Source organism: Crocuta crocuta, unplaced genomic scaffold (genome assembly GCF_008692635.1).
Source record: "Crocuta crocuta isolate KB4526 unplaced genomic scaffold, BGI_CrCroc_1.0 scaffold186, whole genome shotgun sequence".
Classification (NCBI taxonomy): domain Eukaryota; kingdom Metazoa; phylum Chordata; class Mammalia; order Carnivora; family Hyaenidae; genus Crocuta; species Crocuta crocuta.
The window spans coordinates 4,941,454-4,960,028 of NW_027551569.1; the positions used below are offsets into that span (position 1 = coordinate 4,941,454).

Genomic DNA, 18,575 nt, shown 5'->3' on the forward strand with positions numbered 1-18,575 from the left:
TCCCCCCCCCCCCCCCCCAGCATCCAAGCTGCTTTTTCCTCCTTTCAGCCTGTCCTGGGTTTGGGGCCACCAGGTTAGCCCTCCCCCGTCTCCAGCACATCTGCTAAGACCTCACTGTGCTTGTCAGACCCCCAGCCCAGGCCATGGACATCCCCGACCTCTCCCTGTCCTGTCTTACCGCTCCCCACCCCCCAGGTCAGGTCATCCCCAGGGTGGGGTGGGCAGGAAGGGCCGGCCCTGGGACCCGACCCCTGGCTCAGGACACACTGTGGGTGCCTTGGAGGATCTCCTACGTGACAGTGAACAGGAGCTGCAGCCCCTCTGTGAGGAAACTGTTGTTAGGACTGATGAGATGGTGAATCTGTGGATGTTGGGTAACCGGGAGCCAGGGCTGTCCGGCCAGGCCAGGCCAGTCATATCCTAGAGGGCTGCTCGTGGGCCATGAGTGTCCTAGAGTCTGTTGAGCAGCAACAGGAGAAAGCCCCTCCCCTCCCCACGGCCACCCTTGTCACTGGTGCTGAAGTTCTTTTTTTTCTTTTAATAAATATAGGAGTGCGTGTATCCCTTTGAGTTAGCGTTTGCATTTTTTTAAGTTTAATTTTTTTAGTACTCTCCATACCCAACTTGGGGCTTGAACTCACAATCCTGAGATCAACAGTCAGATGGTCTTCTGACTGAGCCTGCCAGGTGCCTGCTGAAAGCTCCGGTTACAGAGGTGTGTCACTCACTGAACCCTCTCCCTCCTCCCTGAAACGCAGGATGCTGGGAATGAAGGACAGTTTTGGTGCAAGGCCAGCCTCCTGGCTGCCTGAGGATGGGTGCTTCCAGAGTACACTCCCCCTGTGAGGACCCAACCACAGACCCCAGAAGGAAGGGTCAGCAGAGGGGAGGGGGGAGCAGAGGCAGCTGGAGGCAGGGAGGTACAATCCTGAGGTTACCATGATGATTTCCTAGCAGGTTGGGCTACCTGCCTCTTCTGGCCCTTTCCTTTAAGCCTTCCGTAGAAAGCCTTTATTCCTCCCTCCTTTTCCTGTAGGAAAAGCAGTCAGCCCTGTGAGGGGCCCGGGATGGCTTGGAGCCAGAAATCTGGGAGAGGCGCCTAGGGGGTCAGCGGTGTAGCCTGGAGCAACCCCAGCCCTGAAGGAGCTGCAAGAGCATTGTGGCCGCTGGCTGCTGTCAGTGAGTCGGTCAACAGCTGTCTGTGCTCTGGGCCTAGTGGTAGTCTTGGAAAACCATTTGCCAATGTGCGGGTGGCCTGCCCAGGGGATGGTCCTGCGTGAAGGCGAGGGAGGGGGGTGCCCATCACCTGGGCCCACCCCCGTTCTCCCCCGACGCATGGGACGAATGCCACATAGAGGTGGGGAAGAGGCGGCAGCTGTCCTATCCCAGGAAAGGTGCTGACCTTTAGAATCAGAGACAGAAATAGCCCAAGAGAGGACAGATCTGTGTGGAAGAGCCATCCAGGCTGGGCAGGGGCGGCCTGAACAGGAGGAAGGGAAGGGAGTCGTACCAGCACCTACCGCGCCGGACACTCTGCCAAGCATGTCATGTGCTTTCTCGATAATATCTCACCTCCCCGTCGATAGGGTAGACATCACCATTACCGTTTTGCAGATGAGGAAACTGAGGCTCAGAGAGGCATAGCTAAGCTTCTAACAGGCAGAGTTGGGACTGCTCCGGGCCCAGCTGGTCTGACAGTCCATGACCTCACGTCGCCTGCAGGGCATCCCCGTGCTGATTACCGCTGCCATCATGGGGTGAGGCTGGGCTGTCCCCCGCACCTGTCGTCACAGTTGGCCCCGTGTGGGCCTAGAGGCCTCGAAAGGTGAACATCCACTCCTTCTGTTTGTTAAATGATCCCAGAGCCCCTGCACCTTGGCAGCGTGTGACCAACTTCCCTTCCCTACCTTACAGAGAGAGCGGCTTTCCTGCTACTTCCCCCAGATCGTGCTGGATTCAGGGCTGGGCAGAGTCCCCAGGAGACCCTTTCCCAGAGGCAGTGGCCAGGACAAGCTTGGGGGAAAGGCCCTAGCTCAAGCTGAAGTCTGGGAAGGTGAGAATGAGAGGCTCAAAATAACAGCCTACTGGCTGGCTGGCTCCTCACCGCCCTCCCCACCACCAGCTTCCAGCCTCGCCAGCTCCCAGCTGTTTTTGCTTATCTGAAGCCAGGGAGGCTGGTTGCCCGGATACCAGTGCTTCTGATTAGCAGTTGGGTCCTTCTGGGGCGGGCGGAGCTGCTGCATCCCCGAGCCAGCTGGGCGTGGTGTGCCCAGGCCCTCCTGAACAGACCCTTGGAAAAGTGGCAAGGGAGGAATGGGGTGGGGGGGGGTGCTAGAGAGCATGCTTACAAAGAGACTCCCCTCTGCCCTTGCTAGGAGTTGCCTCAAACGGGTGCTGTAGAATCTGGGCCTTGCTACTTGCTGGCTGTGTGACTTTGGTTCACATGAACTGCTCTGAGCTAGCTTTCTTTCTTTCTTTCTTTCTTTCTTTCTTTCTTTCTTTCTTTCTTTCTTTCTTTCTTTCTTTCTTTCTTTCTTTCTTTCTTTCTTTCATTATTTTATTTCTTTATTTTGAGAGAGAGAGAGAGAGTGAGAAAGAGTGTGTGCAAGTTGGGGAGGGGCAGAGAGAGTGGGGAGAGAATCCCAAGCAGGTTTCTCATTATCAGAACAGAGCCTATTGCAGGGCTCGAACTCAGGAACCGAGAGATCATGACCTGAGATGAAATCAAGAGGCAGGATGCTTAACGGACTGAGCCGCCCAGTCGTCCTGAGCCTGTTTCTTTATCTGTGAAGGGGGACATGCATCCCCTGCCTCAAAGAATTGTTTAGGAGTAAATGGTGTAATTAGGTGAGCGGTCAGGGCACAGTTCGGAGGTGGTCTCAGCCTCCTGCCCCTAGACACTGCAGTGGGGTCCCTCTGGCCCTGCTGCCTGTGTGTCCTCTGGAGAGGCTGTGAGGTCAGGGAGACAGGCACCTGGGGAGCCTCAGAGGGAGGGAGGTGGCACCAGCCCTGCCCAGCTCACCTGGTGCCCCCCCCCCCCGCCACCGGTGCTTAGCTGGGCACGGGGAAGACTGGACAAGATGCCCAGGGAGGGTGGAACACAGCCGTGCCCTGCGAGCAGCCCTGGAGGGGGGTGGGTGGGGGAGAACAACATTGCCTGGGGGCTGGACAATGACCAAGAGGGCATGTTCTTCTGATCTCCTCACGAGCAGTGGTCCCAGGGAAACTTCTTCACCTGAAAGACAGATGTGAGGGCTGTGAGCAGGTTGGGAGAAACTGAGGCCACTCTGCGGACAAGGGCTTTCCCCGGGTCATGTCTCAGGTGTCTGGCAGCCCTGTGCAGGGCCAGGCCCGTGGAGCCGGCAGTGGCTCTGGATGAGAAGCAGCAGATGACTGAAGGATGCCAGTGACCCCAGAGGCGTACAGGGCCATCATAACCCTCTCCTTGACCTTCTTGACTTAAGAGGGCAGAGGAGAAAAGGAAGAGTGGGAGGGGCAGGAAGGGACAGTATTTCACCAAGGCCTTTACTTTTTCACTCTCTGTATGGAGCATGAGATCAGCCTGTGCCTGTCGTGGTGAAGCCCATGAATAATGCAGGGAGGAGCACAGGGCAGCTATAAAATGGTTAGTTTCATTAAAGCAGTGAATGGGCCCGGAATACAAAATGGAAGGGAGGCTGGGGGCTGGGGCGAGAAAGGAGGGGCTGGGGCTGACCTTAGGGCTCCAGACTGAGGGACCCGAGACCCTCAGCTGGGCCCAGTTCCTGTCCTGGGCCTCCCCATGGCATCCGCACCTGCCCTGGCACGTAGAGCAGGCCGATTGCCGGGCACTGCCCCAGGCCAGCCTTCCCGTTGGTTAGGGCCCGTCACTACCTCCCAGAGGAGCCGGTGCTGGCCAGTGCACAGAAGGAAGACTTGGGGATGAACTTGGGGTGTTCTTAAGAGTCAAAAAGAAGAAATAAGTCCCATCAGAAAAGACTTACAGTGAGTGTAGTTGGAAAGGTACCCACCTCCTCAGGCACACAACCGTCTTGCCCAGGATGCCTCAAGGTTACACCTCTGGACATTAAAAAGAATGTTTATTTATTTATCTTGAAGGAGAGGGGCAGGGAGAGAGAACGTCGATCTCAATCTTACGAACTGTGAGATAGTGACCCGAGCAGAAATCAAGAGCCAGATGCTCACCTAGGCACCTGAGCCACCCAGGCGTCCCTCTGGACATTTTTTTTCCCCCCAACTGCAGTGAGAGCCTATGGAGGATTTTTACAGGATAGAGACAGAATCAAATTTGAGTGAGCAAATTTACTCAGGCTAGTAGGTAGAGACTGCAGAGTTGGCCAGAGAGAATGGGAACATGGGTAATACTGCGTTGTGGATTGTTATGTGAGAGCCCACAGCCACGTATTCTATGCTCGCTTCTGTTTCCGGACTTGGGGGTTGCCCTGTGATTTGGAAAGAGGGACGCCATGGGCAGGTGAAGGGACCCTCAGAGCGGTCCAGTGCGGAGGCTGGTGTGGCAGAGGGCCTGGGTTGCAGCTGATGGCAGGAGCGGAGGTCCCTAGGGCATGCTGACCCCTCGGTGACCGGCTCAATGGCAGTGGGCGAGAGAGACATCAAAGGAGACTGCCTGCCTTCTGACCTGGAAAACTGGGGCTGGGTGGCCGGGGCTGCCATTTATCCAGAAGGGAAGCCCTGAGGCTTTGGAGTCAGAGACGGAGGGAAGACCCTGCATTTGAGACTCTTGGTCATTTGGCAGTTGGAAAATGGGTCAAGAGATTCAGGCTGGGCCTTGCTGCTGGGCGCTGTGAGTACGGGCAGGCCTGCTCCCTCCTCCCCTGCCCTCAAGGACGAGGAGGATGGTCCTTCCAACTGGGACCCGGGGCTTTGGGTAGTTCTGTGACCCAGCACAGACTCCCTGCCGGAGGGCACCCTCCGCTGCCACCCTTGTTCCCCTTCTCTCTGCCTGAAGACAGGCCCCGGAGCAGCCCTGAGATGTCTTTCCCATGGGCAACACCCCAGGAGAAAGGCTTCCATTTTTTCCTCTGCCAGCAGAAAGCCCCAACGGGCTCGAGCGCCCTGGCAAGCACCGAGGGGGGCCCTGGGATGTCATCCTGCGGTGCTGGGGGTTGAGTGCAAGCCTGCTCCCATTTATGCTCTCTGTTGCCTCCCAGCTCCCCGAGGGGCTCCTGGGTCCTCTCCTGCTGCACCCAAATCCACCCCCACCCCCCTGTGCCACAGACCGATTTCCCATAAACACGACCCCAAGCACGTGTACACAGATAATCCAATTACAGGCAGTCCAGGGAGAAGACAGCCCTGTGAGGCCCCAGCAGGGGAAGAAAGGAAACAAGTTCAGCTGAGATTGGGGGACAAGGGAGGCTGTTCAAAGAGGCCCAGAACGCCGGGGAAGGCTGCAGGACAGCTGGAAGTCAGAGAGGAAGTGGCAGTGGGGCTGGCAGGGGATGGAGGGTCCCAGGGTCGAATGGAAAATAGAGGAATGCAGATCAGCGGAGTCTCCTCGGCAGGGTCTGGGAAATACGGTTATCACTTATTCCCACATGCTCCGTCTGTGCGCTGCAGGGACGGCTCCGCCGAGGCAGAGAAAGGACACAGTCCCGGCCCTGGAGAAGCTCAGGAGACGGGGCAGAGACAGGGCAGGGCTTCAGAAGACAGAACCTTAACCCGCGCTAGAAGGTGGGGTGGGGGCAGCCTCCTGGACGTGGTGGACACAGCTGACGCCATCCGGAGGGAGAAGCAGCGGATGCTGGGGGGAGGGGGAGCACTTGTGGAAGGGCCCAGAGGCAGGAAAGAGCCGCGGTTAGGTCACAGCGTGGCTTGAGCGAGGCTTGTGTGTTTGTGTGTGCGTACCTGTGTGTGCACCGGTGGGTAAGAGCCACCTTGCTAAAGGTCTTGTGTTCTCTGCTGAGAATTTTGTACCTTGAGTGCAGTGGGGCGCGTTTAGGTGACAGGGTAAGATCTGTGTTTTGAGGACAGACAAGGTGCCAGAGGCTGAGCCGACAGCCGCTGGTTAGGAAGCCGATGTAGCTAACAGTCGTTGCTTGAAAGGAAGGATGAAGTCTGGAAACGCCACCTAACACTTCTGCAGCCACGTCTGTGCCCTGCATGCATCTCTCTTTACAAAGAGCAACGCGCTCTGTCACCACCGCGATCCTTTTTCGTCGATTACTACTATCCCCACTTTGCAGGCCAGGCAACTGGGGCCCGGAGGGGATGAAGTGACTTTCTCAGGCTCCCACGTCCACGCCGGGAAGCCGCGGCTCGGTCCGGCCCAAGGCTGCGCTGTACGGAAAGGCTCTAGCTGTCCAGGTGGCGAAGATGTGACAGACTGGCGGGACGTCCCCGGTGAAGAGTCTGGCTCACTGACTGAGCCAGGAAAGCTTCTTGGGGGCGGGAGCGGGGAATAAAGGAGAGGGTGAGGGCGTATACTGGGAGAAATAGCACCCTCCCCGAATTCATATGCACCAGGAACCTGTGAATGTGACCTTATTTGGAAATAGGGTCTTTGCAAATGTAATCAAGTTAAGATGAGGTCATACTGGAGTCCAAAGACAATATATCCTTATAAGAAGAGGGAAATATGGACACAGGCACAAAGAGACACGCAGGGGGAGCCCATGTGCCGGTGGAGGCAGAAATCCGAGTCATTGGTCTACGCACTAAGGAGGGGCCGGGGATGCGAGCAAACATCAGAAGCTTTAAGGGGACAGGGAAGGATCCTGCCCTTGAGCCTTCAGGAGGAGCATGGCCCTGCTGACACCTTGAGTTTGGATGTCTCACCTCCAGAACCATGAGAGAAGAAATGTCCAATGCGTTAGGCACCCCAGCTTGTGGTAATTTGTTACGGCAGCCTGAGGATACTAATACGCTCTCCCCACTTGAAAGAAATGGAGACTCAGAGAGGAAGTCGGTGGCGTTGGCGCATCTAACTCGGTCAGGTAAACCTTCAAAACAGGGAGGAATGAGGCAGGTGCGATCCTATAGGGGAGCCTGAAAAGAATGTCAAGCTGGTCTGGGACGCCCTGGAAAATGAGAGTCTCTGTGTGATCATGAAAGGTCTTGATGAGAAGAAGAAGGGGAGGAGCCTACGAGATGAAGTGCGTCCCGGCAGAGCCGGGAGATGAGCTCAGACTGGAGAAGGACACGTTCAAAGCTGGAGGAAGGGCACAGAACCAAGGGCAAGAATAAAGGAGCCACAGCGACTGCGAGAACAGAGCTCCGCCCGCTGCATCCCACACGGGGCTCAGGCTTGCAGAAAGGGCCACCAGCAAAACACTTTTTTTTGGAAAGTGATGGTGGGGGGAGGGAGAGTAGGGAGTTCTTTAGAATCAGCTTTTTAGAATCACCCATGGGGTGAGGGCTAATTTAGCATTCATGGATGATAGATATACCCAGATGTTATTTGTCACCGATCTTCTCTATAAAGATAATGGAGTGGGAGACACATTTTTTTTTTTAAGTGGAAAGGATAGCACGAATATTGGCAAGAGGGAACCGAAACCCAAGATTGGGGAGATGAGATATCTGTAAGGGGATGAGATCCCTGTCACAGGAGGCATTTAAGCAGAGAGTGGAGGAACCTCTCCTCAGGGTGTGTTGTAGAGATGACTTCCCTGAGACTTTTTAGTGCACACAATCCAGTACTCACGGCCAGGCTTCCTGACCTCTGGATCTCCCACCACATTCAGTGTCCTGGAGGCGTCCTTGCTTTGCGCTGGTGTGGAGGCTGCAGAAAGACAGCATCACTTCAGTGCTAGGTGCTGTTGGGCCCATCAGAAGCTTGTCATGTGGTGCTTTCCTTTCTGCGAAAGTCTCCTGGCGTCGGAAATGCAACTGCTTTTTCAGCTTTATTTTTATTACCAGGCACTGACGGCAACACCCTATCACCAGTCTCCTGTCCCTCCCCCATGTCGTGCCCACCTCCCCATCTCTGCGCCCCCATCTTTGACCTTCAGTGCTTCCCTGTCTGTTCACAGAGGGGCACAGAGGAGTAAGGCAAGGCCGTCTGGTTGGTGGTGGTGGCCAGGCGGACAGCCGGCTCCCTCTTTCTCCTGCTTTCCCTTCCTCCTCGGCCTCTCTTTGTTCTCCTTCTGTCCCTCTTTCTGCCTCGCCTCTCTGTCCTCTGTCTGTCCCTCAAATGGAGGGACGATGGAACATTAGCATGACCCTTCAGGCACCCCTGCACCCACCCCTACAATCCGAGAGGCTGATTTCCGGATTTCTGAGGTGGCTGGGTCTGCCCCTGTGCTTTGGCTGTAGGTCGGGGGGAGGAAACAGGGAAGTGTGCCCTTGGCTGAGGACAAGAATCTGCATGGTGTTTTCTTTGACCTTGAGAATGCCTTCTGCCCACCCTGTCCTCAGGAAACAGGGAGCTGAAATTTGCCCCTTTGGGCAAATCAGCATATGCGGCTCTCACAATTCCCCACTATGATTGAGCCAAATGTCTAGGCGGAGGCCTGAGAGACAGGGTGGGGGTGGGCCAGGGGGCGCCAGCACCCACTTCCTCCGGGACTGGCCTCTTAACATCACTGTCATCTCGGTATATGCAGATGACAAGAGTCTCCCTCTCAACGGCCCTTACCTGGCCTGACAGCTTTTCTCTCCTGCTCTGACTTAAGATCCCTGGTGCCTTTCTCATGCCAAGTTGAGAGTCGACCTCACCCCTCTGGGCCTGGCACGTGACATGAGAGACAGAGCAGAGAGTTGGCCCGCTCCGGCTTTTAGGGGGAGAGTTGCCTCTGGTTCATTCCGCAATCCGGCCTCTTTCAAATTCCCTTCCCTTCATCCTCTCTCTCAGATCAAACAAATACACCTGTTGTTTATTCTTTTTATACATTTAATACATGTTTGCTGAAGAAAAGAAGCAAAAGCCTAGAATAAGAATCACCACCTAAAAAACGATCACCACGAACATTTTGGTGTGTACTATTTTTTTCCTTCTCCCCTCAGACACTGAAGATTCGTCAGTGACAAGACAGGCAGGGCTCCCAAGGGCACACTTCTGTTTCCTTCCCCCCACCTACAGCCAACACGCAGCGGGTGGGTGGCAGACCCAGGCGGCTCAGAAATCCGGAAATCCGAGCGTCTTGGATTGTGGGGGTACAGGGACCTGAGGGGTCGTGCTAACATTGTCATCATCCCTCTGTTTGAGGGACGGACAGAAGATGGGGAGGCGAGGGCTCACCGTGGCTCATGCTATCATGTCCATGGGAAAAAATGATACATCATCGTTGGAACGTCTACTGACAAGATATAACTCTCCATTGGCTCCCTCTCCCCTCTGTCTCCATCTCTGGCCATTGATTTCCTCCCCAAGAATTCTTACTTTTCTTTTGCATGTATTTTCTGTGGCAGACACAGCCCTCGTAGGCAACATGAAGGTGCTGGACACATGTCTGGGGCGGGCTTTGTGCTGGCCAGGCACGAAGGCAGCCCCCATTGATGCCAGAGGCAGGATTCCTGTGGGTCCCTGTCCAGAGCGCTGAAGTCGGCTTGCGCCCCACGCCCTGTACCAGAAACACCGCATCTCAGTGTATGGAAGGAAGGGGCCCTGCAGATGTGCCCCCTGGCCAGTCACAGGCATCGGTCCACACAGCTACTACCTTGCTGGGGCCAGGACCCGGGTGCTCCCACAGCGCTGGGGCCACTCATTGTCCTGTCGTGCGTGGCAAGTGGTGTGAAGGAGAAGGAGGGGGTAGTGAAGTGATGAGGAAGGAAGGGAAAGTGAGAGAGGAGGATGGGAGGGAGGGGAGGAGAACCAGCCTCGTTTCCATAGCAACCACACATGTGAGCCAGCTGCTGTTGCCATGGAAACAAGGAGAGCCTGCTCAAAGGCTGTGCTGTCTCAGGGGAGACACAATTTTTGACAAAAAATACCCTTTGATAAAAATAAAGAAAAAATAATGAAAGCCACCCTCTGTGGGACTGGGGGCACTGCCGAGTGAGGTGACAAAGGGAAGGAGGGGGCTGGGCTGTGGGGGAGGAGGCTCGGCGGCCAGGCGCTTCTGCCTGCTGCAGAGAATTGCCGAGTCAGTGCTTTAGAGCCAAGGGCGCCTCCAGAATCACCCCACTTGATGGATGAGGGAGGGAGGCTTTGGGAGGGAGGTGGGCTGCTCACTCAGGGTCCCAGGGCAGGAGGAAGCAGCCTAGGGACACCCGGGAGCTCTTGGGACAAGGCAAGGGACACGCCTTTTCTGTGGGGTGGCTGAGCAAAGCCTGTGGGTTCTTCACTAGCTGTGCAGGGAAGAGCGAGGCGAGGGCCAGGCGCAAGCCCATTTAGCTGGGGTTCCTGTGTGAGTTGCGGGGGCCTCACCTCTCTCTTCTCCTCCCTCTGCCCCACCCCTCTGCTAAGCTTGGCTTCAGAGGGTTTTGGCTCACTCTCAGGGGACCAAGATCAGATGAGCCCCCATCAGCAGGGCTGGAGAGAAATTGCCAGCTGGAGACCACGAGGGAGTGGCCCAGTGTAAAGACAGGAAAGGGGAGGAAAGAATGGGAAACACCCATTGAACGCCATGCTGTCTTACGTCTTTTCCAGGGAAAGCCCTGCGACCTGACATCGGTGCCTTGGAGGTGCGAACAAGTCAGTTCCCAGGGCCCTTGGTTCTAGATGAGGTATTTGGCCAGAAGCTGATGCTCTTGGTTGCGGCCTGGCTCAGGGGAGATCAGTTAAGACTCAGTTAGCAGCTTAACAGCTCAGGGTTTTGATAAACATGAGGGTTCTGTGCAGCATTGCTAGGGCCCCATNCCTTTTTAACTCTTTGGTGTTTTTTCCCCCCTCTCACAAAGCATTTTCCCAAATGTGATCTAATATGCTCCCCTCTGGCTGAACCAAGATAGGGATGTGTCAGTCCTCATTGTAAAGATGAGGATGCAGTCTCGGGGCGGGGGGGGAGGCTGAGCCTCCCAGGTTATCGCAGATCACAGTGGCCAGAAGAGAATTCAAGCCCTAGCTCCAGAACAGAATGGCAACCCCGTTTCAAAGGAAGGGAAGAGGAGATACAACCAAAGGCAAGTTCCTGCTAAGAACTCCCTAGGCTTCTCCTTGAAGATACCAGAGGCAGGATAGGATGCTGCCCTAGGGCTCATGGCCAAGGGCACATTGTGGGGAAGTGACCTTGCTGCCTTTTTGTCCTGGGGCTCCATCTCCTCTTTCCTTGGGAGCTGTATGAGGTCTCAGCCAGGGGCCTGGAGGAGGGAGTGGATGGCAGGAGGGTGGGACTCGGCCCTCACCTTCTAGAAGCACCTCGTGCCTCCTGTCAGCTGCCCTTCACCGCTCCCCACTTGAGCCTCTAAGGCAGAGACCACGTGGGTGAGTTGCCATGGAAACTGCGGAGTTCTACTTGAAAGCGGTGCCTGGTGTAATCCGAGATGGCTGGGGGGAGGGTGGGGGCTGGGACACCTAGGTGGGGCAGCTACACCTATTTGGCTAATGTCTCCCTTAGTTCACCTCCCCCCTGAGAGGAACCACCTGTTTCGCAGGCCTCACTGCCCTTCTTTCCTATAAGAGACCTGCCTCCCACCATCCTCATAGTGTCCGCGATCTCCACGCTGGTGTGGGATCTCAAGCAGTAGCCCTACGGGCCGTTTCCCGATTCCCCAGAGAAGGGGACGATTATCCCTGTTAGACAACAGAGGGTGGTGAAAACCAAGAGGGGCCATTTTTGCCATACAGGGGTCAGGACGTTAGCGCAGGGATTATCTGGATTATAGGGTGTGTGTGGGAAGGAGGGGGGACCTCCCTCGGGGACATGGTGCTCCAGAGATGGGAACCTGGACCTCACCCCTCTTCTCCCCACCAAGGCTCAGCAGCAAGCATTCAGGCAGGCTGACATAGGAAACAGGAAAGCTCCAAGTCTGACCTGGGGTTTGCAAGGTGGGTTTGCATGGGGCTCAATTAGAATTTCCCCTGTAGCCACAGCCAGGTCTTTGCCATTCTCCTGCCCTTGCCTGACCTAGGCACTATGCATGGTCTTGCCTTCTGTCACTCTTGCTATGGACCCCCTTCACCCTCCACACCAACTGATAGTAGAGGAGATAAGAATTTTGCTTTTCCACTTCGCTGTGTGACTTGGGCAAACTGCCTAGCTTTGCTGAGCCTCAACTGCTTCTTCCATGAAACAGGGATAAGAAAATAACTAACTGCCCCATAGGGTTGCTGGGGGGTTGAAAGCGACAATACATTCAAAGTGCTTAGTGCCTGTATAAACAAAAACAGAAATATGATGACTATCATTATCTATCCCTCAACACCCAGAACAAGCCCCATCCTTTCCAGGAAGCCTCCCTTTCTCTAAAGAGGGAGGAACTAGGGCTTGGGAGCCGCCACCTAGCCAGGTACTCCCTGTGCACTATTTTTTACTGCGTTCTCTCAACAACCTTGGCAGGGAAGTGTTCTTATTATCCCCATTCTACAGAGGTAGACTCAGGTGCAGTGACTGTCTTACTGAAGGTCATTGGCTAATAAGCCAATCCAGGGTCAAGATTCAAATTCACTCTATCTGGTTTCAAAGTCTATGCTTTGTTTCTTACCACAACATGCACCTCCTACATGGTACAATCCTGCCCCAGCTGCTTTCCTTCTGATTGAAAGTAGTTTATTATTGCTTCTGATTTCTTTCTTGCCTTTCTCACCTGGCCTCCCTACACTGGGGCAGAGAGTGAGGAGGTAAGCAGAACCACGGAGGGTCAGGATTCAGATGGTCCCTGCTACCCTGGGAGCTTAGGCAGTCATAGCCATGGGGGGCTGGAAGCAGGTGGCCTGGCATAGGAATTTCCAGGTAGGGAGCCAGCTCCAGTGTTGGTAGGGGTGGTTGTCTGGCCTCCAAAACAAACTCCCCAACTCATTCTGATTTTCTGCTTAGCTCTGACCTTGTTTTCTGGACTCCAGTCTGCCAGACTAGGGCTGGTGAGGGCTTGATAGATGACCTTGACCTGGCTTTGTCAGTCTGGGGACTTGAAGCATCTCCTTCAGGTGAAGAGGAGACAGAGGTGGGGGGAGGTGGAGGAGAAGGGGCGGAGGATGGAGAGACTTGAGCAAGGGAATGGAGGGGGGAGGGAAGGACACTGGGGAGGGGAGGGAGGTGGGAGGGGAGACTGCCAAATGTGATTCTGAGCTCTGAAGGAGAAGAAAGGATGAGAAAGCAAGAAATACGCTTCAAGGGCAGGATGAAAGTGGGAGGGAACTGAGGTTGGTGGGGGAATGAGAGAAAGGAGGAGGCCAAGAAAGTGAATGAGGGAGAGAGAGCAGGGGAGAGGAAATGAAAGGAGGGGAGAGGCTGAGGGAGAGAGAAAGAGGAACAAAGACTGAGCTGAACAGAGGCAGCTGCCCGTCCTGCCTCCCGCCAAGTGAAGGCCTCAGAGGGCCGCAGTGGCTGAATGAACTGGGAGCCAGCCATGACTCAATCTCCGTGGCTCCTGCCTGCCAAATCCTTCCTGGCTCAGCAGTTTCCATGAGGAAGGGGGCACGTTCTTCCCCCTCCTCCCACCTTTCTCTGGTGCAGCATCTTCTCTGAGGTCCCATGAACCCCTTACCTCACGGTCTTGGTGGCTGGTGCCTGCCCTCAGGGTCCCCCCCCCCCCAGGTAGATGGTCCTGGACAACTTTTCTGGAACCTTCCAAAGAGGTGGAAACCAGCCGCTATGTTAGGAAGATGGAGTAAGGTGGGAGCAGGTGTGCGTGCTGCCCAGGGAAATTCCGCTCCTTTCACTGCTGAAGCCTGGCACCTTTCTAAGGAGGCTGGGCACAGGAATGGGTCCACCTTAATAAAAGAATGAAAATGTATTGACAGCTTAGCAGGAACTAAGCAGGTTATATTTTATCCCACTCAATCCTCACAGCAACCTTGAGAGGTCCGTACTACTATTGTTTCCATTTTCCGGAAAGGGAATCAGAGCTAAGGAGGCCCAGCTCACATAGCTACTAAGAGGAGGAGGGCCCGGACATCTAACTTCTGGGGACCTATGTCATGGTCCTGCTGGGGATGGAGGGGATGGGTACAGCATTGGTAGCTCTGGGGGCCCATAGAGAAGCTATTATCTGTGATGGTTTGGGCAGGTGTAAGAAGCCTCTGCCTCAGTTTCCCCATCTGGCATCACTATTGCCGTAAGAAGGTGCCGGATGAGAATCTGATCAGAGGAGCCAGGACACAACTAGTGATGTACTCCTCGAGGGTGATGTCCATTTGCAGGAGGCAGACCTTGGCACCTGGAAAGAGAGTTGTGTAAATAGTGTTCCCCTGTCACCAGCCTCGTGAGCATCTCTAGGGAAGGTCAGATGGCTGCCCAGAAGTCCCTGCTTTCATGGGGCTCCTGTGAACCTCTTTCTAAAGTGCTTTTAGGGGCGCCTGGGTGGCTCAGTCTGTTAAGCATCCGACTTTGGCTTAGGTCATGATCTCATGGTTTGTGGGTTCAAGCCCCGCATCGGGCTCTGTGCTGATAACTCAGAGCTTGGAGCCTGCTTTCGATTCTGTGTCTCCCTCTCTCACCGCCCCTTCCCTGCTTGTGCTCTCTCAAAAATAAATAAACATAAAAAATGTAAAGTGCTTTTATATATGGGTGGACACACACACACACACACACACACACACACACCCAATTCTTCCCTTCACAGCCACCTTCCATGGCACATAAAGCTCACCTGGCTTTATTTAGTGTGGCTGGAGAAAGCTAAGGTCACACCCTGTTGGCAGCAGGGACAGTGGATACCATCTATGGGCAGTGACATAAAGTTTCTGGTCTCAAGACACCTTGTGGGTTCTCAGGAAAGTAGCAGGCATTCTGCACACACCCAGTACCCAGGCCTCAGCGCCCCCAGACCTTCCCCCCAATACCCAGGGCTCATCCTGCAGATGCTGTGGATGCCATTGCTCCCTTGGTACCGCCTGGCAGCCTCTCCATGCTCACTGTGCCCGTTTCTTGCCTGCCCTGGGGCATCGGTGGGTTCCCTGTCACCTTCAATCAGGGTCTGTTTTAGACTGTGGGTTTGGAAAAGGGCCTCCCTTCCTCCTCTCCTACCCCACTACCCATGGCAGTCACCTTCCCCAGGGACCTGGGGATGCAGCAGCCTCATAGTGGCCCTCACTGGGGCAGGCCCTGGCAGCAGTGGGAGGGGCTGTTGGGGGGGGGAGGTCCTGCAGTGGGATCCCATCCTACTAGGGTGGGGCTGGCCCCTCCCAGTTTAGGCCCCACCAGCTCAGCTGCATCCCAGAGGCAGGAAAGATTACAAGCCAGACAGAGGGACGCTGGACTGAAGAAAGATGCCCCAGAAGGAAAACCCGGAGCTGGAGGGCGGAGATGGGCTTCAGCACCGTTGTCAAAGGAAAAAGGCCCGGATGTGGGGTGGGAGCTCCGGGAAGGAGCGAGTCAGGGCGGCAGAGCAAGCACAGTGAAGGATCCACAGCTCCAGTGGGGGGACCCGGGAAGGGGTGGGCCCCGTATTTCTGCCATCCTCCGCCCCCCCCCAGGTCTCCCGCTGCGCTTCCCCAGCCGAGAGAAGGCCCCTCTGCTCCTCCAACATGATCTGTAATTTCCGGCAGACATTTGAGGTCCCTGACATCTGCATAATGTGGGCCAGTCTCTTAGCAACGGGGAACAGCTGTCTGGCATTTCCAAGATTAAACTGTAACTATACACGGTCCTTGCCAGGGGGAGGGGGAGGGGGAAGGGGATAAACACTGCCTCCTGGCATTTTCAAACTCATTTAGCTTTTATTCATTTCCTGCCTCCAGTAAAGAGGCCAGGAATTCAGGCTGGGCCAGGCTGTTACTGCCCCTGACTCTGCTGCTGAGATGGCAGATTGCTCGTCACCCAGATCTGTCTGCTTCCAGGACAGGAGAGGGACAGAGGACAGCACTGGCCCTCTGGGTTTCTATTGTATGTGGTTTTTCTAGGTGCACTGATCCAGGCGCACACCTTGTAGGTGCAGCTCAGGAAGAAAGGCTGTGTGGTCCAGTGGTTAAAGTCCTGGAGGCAGCCCTCACCTGGTTTAATTCTGTCTAGCTCCATTGCTAATAGCTGTGTGACCTTGGGCCGGATCCCTTTACCTGTCTACCCCTCCATCCCCCCATCTGTAAAAGGAGATAATTCTGTCACCCTGAGGGGTGCTGCGAAGCTAACAGGAACACTCAGGTAATAGATCCAGGATTAATAATCGTGCCTCTCTGTTCTCTGCTCATGTCCCCTCTCTGGTTCTCTGTTAGACCTCAGGCTCTGCTCTGGGGGCAAAGACAGACACAGTCCATTTCTCTGGGAGCCACCAGCTTGAACTCTGAAGCCCTGGGCAATGTCCGCAATGACGGCATGACGCTTCTGTCCCCATAGGAATTAAGCTCAGCAGTCCCCAGCGGGGGGGCCCTCTGCCACCTGGCGGGAGGTGACCTATACCGTGACCTGCTCAGGCCTAGACATCNTGTCCCATCCGTCCACAGCCAGCTCCTGCCACTTGGCTGTAGCTCCTGAACTCGTGAATGCGGTGTTTTGGTTTTGCAGCAAGAAGCTGGGGGAAAAAAGGGCGGGTGTGAGGAGGGACAGGACGGGGAGAGGGAGGAGGAGGGAAAAACCCTTTAGCCGCCTGTGCTGGCCAGTTCCAGGAATGTGTTCTCGGACATCAGTGCCAAAGCAGTGACCCAGGCGAGGCGGCCAGGCCGGGAGAGGGAACGGCCAGCGCAGGGGCGAGAGCTCTCCTCCCGCCGCAGCCTCTGCTGACTCACGGCTGCCCCGGCTGGCAGGAGCCTTTCCTGGGGATGGCTGTTGCTAAGATTCCTGGGAGATGACTGATTGCTTCTCCTTGAGCTTGGTGAAAACATGTTTGTAGACTGCACACAAACACATATGCACACTCCCGTGGGCTCGCACGCCCGGCCTGGATACCTGCACACGCACGCTTGTGTGTCACATCCAGGACGCTGCCACACGCTCACAGCCCCCATCACCTTCATGACCTTCAGGCCCAGCGCGCGCACACGTGTGTGGACCAGCACTGACCCCGAAGAGGGGCGAAGGCGTGCCCGGTCTTCACAGGCTGAGCAGCTCAGGCAGTGGGAGGCTGCCAGTGTCTGGGCCTGCTTTAATCTGAAGGAACTTTCAGGTTGCCTTGAAACATTCTTGGCCTCGGTCTCTCCTCCCCTCCCTCGGTTTCTCGGGTTCCTTCATTCGGCTATAATGATCTAATCTTCCCTTCTCTCCCGGCCTGCCAGGGTTTTGATGTCTGGGGATCCAGGCAGTCAGCTGGAAGCTGGAATCCTCCAGAACTGGATTCCTGTCCTGGACCTGACATCCCCAGGGGGCTTCTAGGGAGCCTCAGTGCCTCCCTGGAGGCCTCTGTTCCCCTGGGGAGAGGGAGCTGCTGTGGATGCAGAGTGCTGGGCCTTTCTCTGGGCTCTGTGCTGCTGTGACTCAGGAAATGTCAGCTCCCTCTCGGTCGGTGTCCCAGAGTCTCGGCTGGAGGTGGGCCTGACTGCACGGTGCTCAGCCTGCAGCCCTGGAGGCCTGGCCTCGCGTTGCCAGCACTGTGCGTGACCTTGGACATACTGGGCTCTTGCTGCCTTGGTTTCCCCACCCGCAGGACTGAAATTGGACTCCTTGCTGAGTCTGCCAGGGTTTACTGCGATGGGGCTTGGCAAGAGTTTGGGCACCCAGTGAGGTTGTTTGTCACGGGTTCTTGAAGAGGCGGAGGGGCAGGCGGCCCTGTGCCAGTGCGGAGCCCATACTCCTCTCACCAGCTTCCCCGGGCTCAGGCTCAAGTGTGGCTGCTTTAAACGCACCCACCCCGGGGGGCTGGTCCCCCGAGCGCTCTCTGCGGTGAGTCAGTGGCGGTTGCTAAGGAAGGCCTGGTACCCAGCCTCAAGGGACACGCTGCGCCAGCTTGGCAAGGCTCACACCAGCTACCAGGAAAATGCCCATCTGTGCTCGGGGTCCTCAGCCCTGACAGGAGGACAAGGCGGGCTCCATGGTTCTGGGGCTTTTGACGTACAAGGATGTGGGGCGGGGGTGGGAATGAAAAGACTAGAGCAAATGACAAAAATAAAAATGAGCTGCACAAAGAGACAACCCAGCGTGTGGATGTCAACAGCCTAATGTAAGCTCTGACCACAGGAACTCTCTAGAATGCCTATTTTGTATGCTGCCACAAAAGTCCGGAGAAGACTCAGCAACCCCAAGGCAGAGAGTGTGCAGCGTTATGTTCTGGGGACCCCAGTCTGCGTCCCGGCCCCAGCGCCTCCGGTCTGCCCACGCCCCCAGCTCCAGCCGCAGGCCAAAGCCTCAGCAACAGCCAACCTGTTCTCCTTGTTTCCACCAGGGGGTGGCCAGAGCTTCTGAATGACTTGCCTGCCAGTCAGGTTTGGGAATTAACAAGGCAAATCAGTGAAGAAAGGAAGCACAGGGCGGTGAACTCTGGGTTCTAGCACCTTCTCGGAGCGGAAGTGGGCTTGCTGTAATCCTGCTGGCCAGCACACAGGCGGAGAATAGTCACTGTGACACACCTTGATTCAGCTTTTCCTCCGCGTGAAGCACCTTGCCCAGTTTGTTGCCTTTATCCATCAACCTAATGCCTTTATCCAT

At 55.8% G+C, this 18,575-nt stretch overlaps 1 long non-coding RNA gene across 2 annotated transcripts; it reads right to left on the reverse strand.

Moving 5' to 3' along the window:
* Positions 1–2,746: 2,746 nt before the first annotated feature.
* LOC144220529 (uncharacterized) lies at positions 2,747–11,294 on the reverse strand. 2 transcript variants are annotated; one of them, XR_013331768.1, is made up of 4 exons: positions 11,248–11,294; positions 7,667–7,744; positions 4,011–4,059; positions 2,747–3,235 (listed from the first exon to the last, which is right to left on the reverse strand). It is a non-coding gene; the product is annotated as an uncharacterized LOC144220529 (long non-coding RNA). The 2 variants fall into 2 exon arrangements; XR_013331767.1 differs by lacking the exon at positions 11,248–11,294 and adding an exon at positions 9,344–9,518.
* Positions 11,295–18,575: the final 7,281 nt, after the last annotated feature.